This window comes from Fukomys damarensis, unplaced genomic scaffold (assembly GCF_012274545.1).
Source record: "Fukomys damarensis isolate Sample0158 unplaced genomic scaffold, DMR_v1.0_HiC HiC_scaffold_24, whole genome shotgun sequence".
NCBI classification, from domain to species: domain Eukaryota; kingdom Metazoa; phylum Chordata; class Mammalia; order Rodentia; family Bathyergidae; genus Fukomys; species Fukomys damarensis.
In genome coordinates, this window is record NW_022900936.1 from 69,793,129 (window position 1) to 69,803,856 (window position 10,728).

General features: G+C 48.0%; 1 protein-coding gene across 3 annotated transcripts in view; it reads right to left on the reverse strand.

Moving 5' to 3' along the window:
- Positions 1 to 479: 479 nt before the first annotated feature.
- Positions 480 to 10,728, reverse strand: part of Exog (exo/endonuclease G) — a 44,739-nt gene continuing 34,490 nt past the window's right edge. Inside the window, exons 7-8 of one of the 3 annotated variants that reach the window (XR_779138.2) lie at positions 7,406 to 7,832; positions 480 to 1,619 (exon numbers count right to left, since the gene is read on the reverse strand). The gene's annotated coding sequence lies outside the window, so the exon portion shown is untranslated. Of the gene's footprint in view, positions 1,620 to 7,327; positions 7,833 to 10,728 lie in introns of those variants that run through there. The other 2 variants (XM_033768148.1, XM_010618593.2) reach the window with 2 other exon arrangements.

Sequence of the window (10,728 nt, forward strand, 5' to 3'; positions counted from 1 at the left end):
CGGCTGAGCACACCTGGTCAGCGCCGGCCGCCCCTCTGCCCAGTATGCTTTTCCCTCAGGAGCAGCCTGACTCACTTCCTTCATCCTCCAAGTTGTTTTGCAGATGTCACTTTTGCCATGAGGTCAATTGTTAGGGTTTAGATATAGGAGTGCCCCCCAAACCCTTCATTTCAGAGAAGGGGCTTCGAAAGGTGCCTGGCTGATGAGGAAGCTGTGTCACCGGCAGACTCATCCATGCATGAGCTCAGTAACTGCACGTGCCGTTAGGAGGTGGGTCACAGGGAGAGTAATCTGAAGAATGTATTCTTGTTCTGGGCCTCTCCTTTTTCTCTGCTTCCTGGCTGCCGTGCTGTGAGCAGCTCTCCCCTGCCAGGCCCCGCTGCCGTGCCATTTCTGCCTTGGAGCAGCCGACCAGAGACTGAAAGTGTGAGCCAGACAAACCTCCCCTCCTTTAAGTCTTGGGTGTTGGGTATTTTGTCCCAGCAACAGAAAAGTAAGATATGAACCATGATCATCTTAATTTCTTCCCTTCCCCATACCTTTGTTTTAATTTTTAAATCAGGCTAATGAGGTATAATTTATATACAATTAAACTCCCTCTTTTAAATGCACAGCTTGGAAAGTTTTGACAAATGCATACACAAGGTAGCCACCACCTTCATTAAGATACTGAACATTCCCACCATGCCAAGTTCTATTGTCTCCTTCACAGTCAACCCTTTCCACTACCCCCAGCTCCTGGAACCACTGTTTCTTGTTCCTATAGATTTGCGTTTTCTGGAGAATTTCAATAAATGAAATCACATTGTATGTAGCCTCCTGCACCTGGCTGCTTTCCCTGAGCCTAATGCACTTGGACCCATGTTGTTACATGCACCAGCCTGTTACGCTGGCCTGTTGAGAAGTATCTGTCATAAGGATGTATTGCGCTTCGTTTTCTATTCGATAGTTGATGAATACTGGGTTGTTTGCAAATTTTGGGCTACGATAAAGCTGCTATGGACGTGTGTATATGGGCATCTGTGTGGTCATGTGTTTTTATCTTTTGGGTAAATACCTAGTAAAAGAACTTTAGGGTTACATGAGTAGTACATCCTTAATTTTATAAGGAACTGTCAAAATGGTCTCCAAAGTATGTTTTTCATTCAGCGAGAGTTCTTATTGCCAACATTTGGAATTGTCAGTCTTTGTACTTTGCCTTTAATTAAATTTAGCCATTTCAGTGGGAGTGTCTAATTTTAATGTGCATTTCCATGACTAACAATGCTGAGCATCTTTTCATGTTTATTGGCCACCCTTCCAGCTAGAGCTTCACATGAACACTTTATATGCAGTGCTGACATCAGGTAAAGCAGCAAGGCGCCCTGGCGTGTGACATCATCACTGTGCCATGGCTTCTCTGCGTTAGTCTGTCGTGCCTCCTCCTCTGTGACACAGGGATAAGAACACTTTCTTCCTCAGGCATAAGGGGATTGTATAAGACATGTAAGAATTTACAATAGTCCCTGGCACATAGTGAGCACTTAAATTACATCCGGGATGACGACGGCGATGATGACGGTGAACCTCTACAGGACTTCTTCCTGTCACTCCCATTTCCCTCTTCAGAGTGTTTTCATCTGTAAATGATCACATGGGGGTGGGGAGCTGGAAATCTCTAGCTCTCATCTCCATAGTAGCATCCACCCAGTTGTTACACTTTTGACTGACACCCCCTTATGGGTCCCTTGCCCAACCCAGGGGCACCCGCAGGAGCCACCTGCCATGGGACACCAGTTACACACAGAAGGAAGCAGGAAACGGCTTAGGGCTCAGCTTCTTGGCTACCAAGGGGAGCATGAACAACTAGACGGCCCAGGGAAGATGGAGGAGACAGGATGACTTGGGAAGGGCAGTGCAAGACCAAGAGAAACAGGGAGGCTGGGGCCCCATTCCCTAGCCTGCAGCAGCTCACCACACTCTCCCCCCTACCCCAAAATTTCTTCCCAGGCAGCCCCACCGCTCTGCAGGGGACTGGCCTCCATCAGCCCCACTGTCAGCCCCTGACCCTCTGCAGGAAAGCCGGACCCCCAAAGGGACTGACTCAAGTCCCTGAGCCCCTCCACTGGGGGCAGTGGAGTGAGGAGGTGGGCAGGACTGGGAAATCAGCACACACAGATCTGGAGCTGGTGCCAGGGTGCTGAAAGAGAGAGAGGAGGTGGTGATGAGAGAAGAGTGCAGCAGCTCAGCAGGGCCCAGGCCACCAGCAGGGCAGTCCAGGGAATGGGGGTGGGGGAGTACAACTGCGGAGCTGAGCAGCTACAAGGCTGCAGAGCTTAGGAGCTGGGGTTCCATGAGCTCTGGAACAAAGCACTGGAGAGACATGGAAGCATCAAGGGGCAGGGGTGAATGTAGGAAGATGAGAGGTCAGGGGAGACAAACCTCTGCCCTTCCCGCCCTCCCACCCTTCATTTCCACTACACATGCTCTTCACACTCATTGTCACCTCCTTGATTGTGGACAGCTCTGCCCAGCCCATCCAGCCCCCAGGACCCACCCCCTAGAACTCCCTTGGCACCCTGGCCACCCCGTGCCTCCTCTGCTCTGGGCCAGCTACCACCTCGTGCTGCCCTCAACACTCACTGCCTCCAGGCCCCAGGACAGGGCCAAGTCCTCTGCTCCTGCATCCCCACCCCCACCCCGAGGACCAGTGAGGTCTGCGTAGGACAGAACGAGGCCACGTGTCTGCCTCAGCCAGCCCTGATCACCACTTGACCAAGCACCCTCTCTCCCCTGCGGAGACTGTGATGTCTGAAGGTAAGTACGTGTGTGCTGAGCAGTCGGGCCAGGCCCAGCCAGCAGGACTAACACCAGCAGTCACCCAGAGTGAGTGACAGGCTGACTCCCTCACTCTCTCCAAGGCCAGACCAGCTGGGACCAGCTGGAAAACCCAGGCGTCTGCTCCTTCTTCCTTGAGCAAACATGTTTTTGTTGTACCGGGGATCAAACTCAGGACCTCGCACTTGCCAGGCAGGTGCTATGCTGTTGAGCTAAATCCCCGGCCCTAGCAAACATGTTTTGAGTACCTTACAGATTCTGGAGTTACCATGAGTAAGAACAGACAAGGCCCTGCCCTCATATGGCTCACAGTCGAGTCAGGGAGACAATTATCAACCTCAGCCTCCAGACACAGTGTCTGCTCTAGTTACAAAGCTGGCAAGACGGAGCACAAAGGGCAGGGTCAGGGAAGCTGTGATATGGAGTTGGCCTGAGGTGGGCCTTTCCAGGCAGAGGGGAAGGCAGGTGCAGAGATCCTGAGGTGAAAGGCACGTGGCCCATTCCAGAAGGGAAAGACAGCCCACAAGGGGAGACTCAGAGAATAAGAGGGAATCTACTCCGGCATGACCCAGAGGCACAGGAAGCTGCTGAAGAGATTGCTGTTACATATATTTTTCATTATTTGCAGTGAGGAGTATAGTTGTTAATCAAGTTTGCAATTTAGAAAAATCCCATCACCTGTTCTAAGGGAAAGTTTTGTGGGAGACAAGAACAAGGGAAATCAGCCAAGTAACCTCTCTAGGAAAAGATGACAGTGGCCTGGACCAGGATGTACGAAGCAGGAACTGAGAGAATTAGAAGCTACTTTGTGTTCCAGGAGCACAGGTACAATCTCAGCACAGCAGTCTCCCGGGAATGACTTCACACCCTACTGGAGTCAGCCTCACCCAGTAATGTGGACCCCTACTTAAACCTCAGTCACCACACTACCCTCCACTGTCCTCGAGACAACTGTTTTCAGAATGTGCCTAGCCCAGAGCCTTTATCGTGGCCACCAGACTCCACCCCAAAAGGCCTACTTCACGTCAGTCCCAAGAAGCAGCAGCTGGACAGTGCTTCCTTCCCTCCTGGTGGCTCTGGGCTCCTGGTGGAAACTCATACTTGCTCCAGAGACCAGCTCTACGTACCAGGAATCTCAGAGAGAAGGACTTTGAATCTAGTCCCAAAACAGTTAATTAAGTGGGGGAATCACTTGCCCTGCCATTGCAGGTGGCTTTCCTCAGTCTATCAGTTCTGGTTTGAACTGTCCCTGCTCCCGGTGGACACAGAGTGAGCTGTGTCAGAATGTAAGTCTTCCTGGCTGGCTCTGAGAATGCTGAGCAGACCTCCAACAGCAGCCTATCCCTACCTCCACACAGGCTTTGGTCTGAGTGCTCTCTTGCAGGAAGAAGGAACACTTCCAGGTGGAAATCTTCCAAAAGCGTCTTCCCCAATCACCTTGTCACCAGACTGTTCTAAGCAAAAACTTTTTCATAAACTATCTTTGCCTTTGGCTGCTCACACACAAAGGTCACATAGTTGTCTGCCAGTGATAGCACACAAGTAGCCAGGGAAATGGCTTCAGAGGTTCCCACAGCTGGAATCCCAAGAGAAATTCTGATCAAGAAAGGGGAGATGAGATCATGAAGAGGAGGGAAAGAGAGACAGAAAAGCCCCAGAGAGCTAGAGAAGGACAGAGGCATGCTCATGTAGGTCATCTCATTCGTCTTCCTCCCAAGCTATATTTTCTTGTGGTCCCCCTATCGCATCAAAGTGACTAGACAATAAAGACAATATACCAGTATCAACGAGCACATCCAGCACTCAAACCTTGGCTTCTAAATGCCACCCACCACTCTTTGGTAAAATGGTTAATCCAGAGAGAGAGCACAGAAAGCACCACAGGAGCCTGGAATATCCTATTGTACTAAAAAGTAAGAAAGTGCTCAAGGACTGATGGAGATGTCAAAAGACACAGAAGCTGGTATGAATGGACCAAGTAGTACACAGAGAAGGAATGATGGAGTAGAAAATCATCAGTGTTTGAAAACTAATGGGTATTACAAAAAAAGGAGTGGGGGCCAGGGATTTAGATCAGTGGTGCCACTGCCTGCTTTGCAAGCATAAGGTCCCGAGTTTGATTCCCAGTACCAAAAAAAGAAAAACCTAATGGGTATTAGTTACAAAGAGAAAATAGTAACTATAGTGTGGGACTTGACAGATAAAACCAAGTGATCAAAGGTGACATCCCCAACAAGTAGAAAATTCAACAGTTGGCCTTCTGCTGTGATACCCACAAACACGCAACATTGCCTTGTGGCCATCTTACCAAAAGTGCATGACCTGAAACTATAATGAGCAAACACCAAACAGAATGTGAGTAGCTTCATTCTCTAAAATAATGACCCTACATTCTTCAAACAATGTCAAGTTCAAGAAACAAAGAAAGGCTGGCAAACTCTGCCAGATTGAAGGAGGCCAAAGGTATGTGACAGGCAATTGAGGGAAAGGAAAAAAAAGACAAAAAGAAAACAAGACTGGGACAACTGAAGATATGTGAATATGCACTGTGGACTAGGTAATAGTATTAGACCAATGTCAAATTTTCTGATCTTGAAAATTGTACTGTTTTTGTAAGAGAATATTCTGTCTTTACCAACAGACTATAAAGTATTCAAGAGTTAAAAAATGTATGATAGGGCTGGGGATTTAGCTTGGTGGTTCTACCACCTGCCTTGCAAGCATAAGGTCCCGAGTTCGATCCTTGGTACCAAAAAAAAAAAAAAAAAAAAAAAAAAAAAAAAAAAAAAAAAAAAAAAAAAAAAAAAAAAAAAAATGTATGATACACAAATGTATGAGAAAAAGTTCCAAAGGGCATAGAAATGGGTGAGCAAGGGACACACTTACCCTGTGACATGCCAGTTAACTTATTCTCAAACAATTCAGGAAAAAAAGTGTGGGTGTGTGTATATTTATAGGTATACTCTGATTAATATATGTGTAATACAGACCCTATTAAACACACACATATATATGAGGAATGAAGAGAGAATGATAAAGCTAAATAAGCAAAATAAAAACAATGGGTGAACTTAAAAGTATATGAGAATTTCTTGCAACTTCTCTGGAAGTTTGATATTACATTAAAATAAAATTTATGAAAAGATTCCTAATAATCAACAGTTGCATGGTGCTTACTGTGCCAGGTACAGTTCACAACCTTTTACACATTTTAACCCACATGGTATTACCTATCAGCAGTATCATCCATAGATGGGACACTCAGGCTCACAGCAGTTAGGTTACTTGCCCAAGTGTTCCCACCTGGCGAGATGGCAGAGCTAGGATTTGACCCCAGGTCAATGTATCTGGCTCCAGCCAGTATCCTGTGTTGCCCCATATGCTGTGCAGAAGCTGAGAATGAAACCCACACACAGGAGCATGTAAAGGAAGACATATACCCCTTACACAAGCATGCACACGTGCACACACTTGGGGCTGCCTAGTACAGATGGCCCATAGATCAAAATAATCTTCAGATCTGAACACAGAAGAGAACCTTTCAGATCAGAAAGGGCCTAGACAGATGTTCCATCCTGGAGCTTCCTGTGGCCTTGGGCTCAGTCTTACTTGTCTTCCCTTTTCCTTCCCTGGAGTTCTAAGCTTCTGTTTTTCTCCAAGCCTCCCCCACCTACCTTATGACCCCACAGCCAGAAATAAGGAATTTTTGGCCTTTGGGTGAACAATGGCTCAGGCTCTGGGGAAAGTGTGGGCCCAGATGGAGCAGTGGCCCAAAAGCCAAGTTGGGAGTGGAAAGCTGGGGGCTGACAGCCATGGGAACTCAAGGACCAGCCCCTGAAGTGCACGCATAAGCACCAGCTGTGCCGGCCCAGCAGCCAGTCACTGCAGGAATGGGTCTAGGAGGACACAGATGGCCTTCCTCCTTGGTACTCTGCCAAAACAGCCTGGGGAGTCTGCTCCCCACCAGGTGGAGCAGGAACTAAGTCTCAAAGCCAGGGCAGAGGGTTGAGGACAACGCTTGATTCGCTGTTTGTGCAGCTTGGCAGAGAAATGGGGTGAGGGAAGACGCTGACGTCTGAATTCAGAAGTGGAGTGGACCCCCACCACCACCCTCCCCGCTGAAGGGCCTGTCACAAGGCAGCCATGGCTCACACCTGCTTATCAGTGCTGGGGTGTGGAGAGGGTGTCTCAGACAGGAGATAGGGCTGGGACAGGGCTGTCCACACTGGCCCTGCTCGGCCTCCCTCACTCACACCTCCTCAGAGGCCCTTGGCCACTCTACACTGCCGTCTTCAGCCCACCCTGCTATGCCTCCCCTGAAAACTCCAAGGAAGGCTCTGCCCAGTACAAACAGGACACACCAACTGGAAAGGGGCCTTGGAGACTGCCTAGCCTAGCCCCTCACATAACAGGCAGGAAAACTGAGCAGCAAGGAGGCACCACTTACCTAAAACGTCAAAGTACGCATAAGAGCTAGTGCCGTAAGACAGACTCTGAGCCACAACAGAGCACGTAAAGGTCTGGGCTCAGCCTGTAAACGAGGAGAGGTTCCAAAGGCCACAATGATGGGGGCACCAGGGGCACTTACCCCTGAGGAGGGGCCAGAGTAAAGAGGGTGCAGTCATGTCATGTTGTCCGGGGCTCCACTCAGCTAGGGTAAACACCCCCAGGCCAGTGCTCTTCCATCGGTGCCCCAGGCCTGGTCTCTGTCACCTGTGTTTCAGTGGCATGGCTGGCAAGGGGTCCAACGCATTCTTAGAAGCAGCAGGGAGAGTGGAGGCAGGGGGCATGAGTAGGCACAGAGCATGTCAATTGGGAGCTGGCAGGAGAAGCCAGGGATCCTTCATGGGCAGTGAGAGGGAACTAAAATGTTGTGCTGCCTGGCAGTCTTAACAAGGAGCCAGCTGTGCTCAAGCCTCAGGGGTGCTAGGGCTCCGCTTGTCACTGCTCCCACCCCTGCCACCTTAGAGGACATCACCAGAGGTAGGATATCTTGTGCCTAGGAGTAACTGGGGCTAGAAGAGGAAAAAAAAACACATACATCTCAAAACCCAGGTTGAGGGTGGAGCTCTGCTTCCCTTGCCCCAGGCCCAAACACAAAAACCTTGCTCAGTACACTCTGCCACCCTCTTGTTCCCATCTTCCTACAGGGCAGGCTGCCTCAGACAGAGATGGACTCTGCAGAGCCTGCTGCAGGGGCCCCCGGGAAACACCCAGCAACCCAGCATGCTGTCAGCCACATTCAGCACCCAGTGTCATGAGACACAGGCTGCTGCTCTGCGTGGAATACCCTCAGACATGCCCATAACCAAGTGGCCCTTCGTCCCCAACCTCCCAACAGGGAAAATGAGCCATTAGGATACGTTCAGCTTTTCTGACTTGGGTAACTGCAAAACGTTTGATTACCCACTATCAGTAGAACACTCTGAGGGCCCCCAAAGGAGCCAGCTCCATGATGTACCTACCTCTAGGAAGTCAGCAGGGCACAGTAGGGTGAAGATGAGCAAATACATAAATGACTGAATTATAAAGCAAATGAAAAGAACTGAACTTCCTTCAGGGATTAAGGGTAAATAGATTTCGAGCTGGAAAACTGATAAACTCCTGCAGTTAAAATATCATTCACCTGTGAAATGGAATGAATAGTACCTCTGCTAATGATGTACTGCATATACTATGCTGGGAAAGTGCTTCATAAACTGTGAAGCCCTGACATGGTCAAAAGGTTGTAGCAACACATCACACGAAGACACAGGATTTGGAAGGAGACAGGACTGATTACACCTGTTCCACAGCTCAGCACTGTCCTGAGGTCAGACTCTGCTCTTCACCCTTCCAGAACAGCACCGTCTGCATCAGTCACTTGATTATTATTCTCAGGACACACAGTAACTGGCTACCATTTATTAAGAGTTTATTGAACTATATGCATTGCCGTCCAGTCCTTATACAATCCTGTAGGTCATTCTCAACCTGGGGATGAAACTCCATTCTGAGGATGTATCTGGCCAAGGCTACCCGCTGGAGAGTGGGGAAACCAAAAGGCTGGTGTCCCCTACCTACGGCAGAGCCCAGAACTCTTCTCTGGCCATGCTATGTATGCTATGGGGGTTCAGCAGCACAGCAGGCACCCTCCCTGTGCAACAACTCACAGGAAAACTGCCAAGGAAACCCATTTTCTGCCCTACAATTAATTTAGTGTTGTCCTTCTCTTTAAAGAAACAGAAATGAACTTAACTGAAATTATCAGAGCAAATTATCATAAGAAACGTGTTGGGTGACTGTGTGATGTGGATTGCCAATAAAACAAATTTTTTACCAAAGAGATCTTCCTTGGCTCTGTCTCATTCAATGTTTTTAACACATTGAAAGCCTGTTTATCCAATCTAATCCCAAAGCTGAGAGGCATAGCTAACATGTCAGATGGCCAAATCAGAATCGTCAAGAATGTAAACTTTAGTTTCTCTGGTGTGAAAAACTAAAAGTGTAAATAAGATCCAAATTGTGTAACTGACAATGTGAAATAGGAAGAAAAGGGCTAAAGGTGTAGGGAAAGTGGGAAGAGTAGGGGAAAGGAAATAAAGGAAAATAAAACATATGAGAAAAGGAAAAAATGGAAATGAAATAGGGAAGGGTGGAGGGGGTGAAGGGAGGGCAAGGGTAAGGGGAAAAACTGAGAACTAAGACCTGTCCTGTAAAGGTACAGGACCCCAATGATGAATGTAACTGTGTGTATACCTAAAATGTACCAATAAACTCAATACAAAAAAAAAGGGGGGGGATGTAAATTTTGTTTGAACATGGGTTGAAACTATAAGAGGAAATCTTAACAGTTGGGCATATGTAAAATTCCACATTTGTGTTTCAAAAACTGACTGTATGTATCTCGTGGGAAACCCATATGACAGCAGATCATGAAGAAAAGACCCAGGGCAGTTATCTGGAATGAGCTCCATATGAAGCCACAGTACAGTGAGAAGAGCGAGTGCCCCCAAGTGAGGTCAGTTCCCAACCCAACTCAGCAGTGCTGTCACATGTCCTAATGGCTTTGCTTTGACGTGACTGCTGTCACAGGGCATATAAAATCACGACAATGAAGGGCCTGGGATCCACAGGCATTTGAGAAATGAGCCACCCCAATGTCTTTATGAGCTTTATTTTAAAAGAAGGCAGGTACCAACCTTTGATGGAGAGGAGTCTTGTCTAACCTAGGACAGAGTTGGCCTGCTACTGATGGAAGAGTTACATGAAAGACTGCAGCTTAATTTTAAGAAACACTACTGTCTTAGTTACTTTTCTCATTGCTGAGACAAACAGCTGACAACTAAAATTAAAAGAGGAAAGGTTTGGGCCAGGGATTTAGCCCAATGGTTCTGCCACCTGCTTTGCAAGTGCAGTGGACCTGAGTTTGATCCCTGGTACAAAAAAAAAAAAAAAAAAAGAGGAAAGGTTTATTTTGGCTCAGTTTATAAAGGTTTCAGTCATAGTTGGCTGGCTCCAAGGCAGGGTGGCATAGCAGAGGGCACGGCAGAGGAGAAAGAGTTCATGACAGGCAGAAGGCAGGAAGTCAGCAAAGTAGTAAGGAAGCAGCAGCAGCAGTCTGCCTCTCCCTTTCATCCCTTCCAGGCTACCTACCCATTAGGTGGTACCACCCACACCCAGGTAGCCTTCCCATTATCCGCACCCAGAACTGTGCCAAACCAACCAGTGGACCAATTTCGTAATCACACACCTCAGATCCAACCATCTCTGACTCATGACCTCATGACTGCATGAGACTTTGGGAGACAACCAAACAACTACCTATTAAGAAAACTGTGGGCCAGGGATTTAGCTCAGCAGTTCGGTGGACCTGAGTTCAATCCCCGGTACAAAAACAAAACAAAAAAAAAAAAAAAAAAAAAAAAAAAA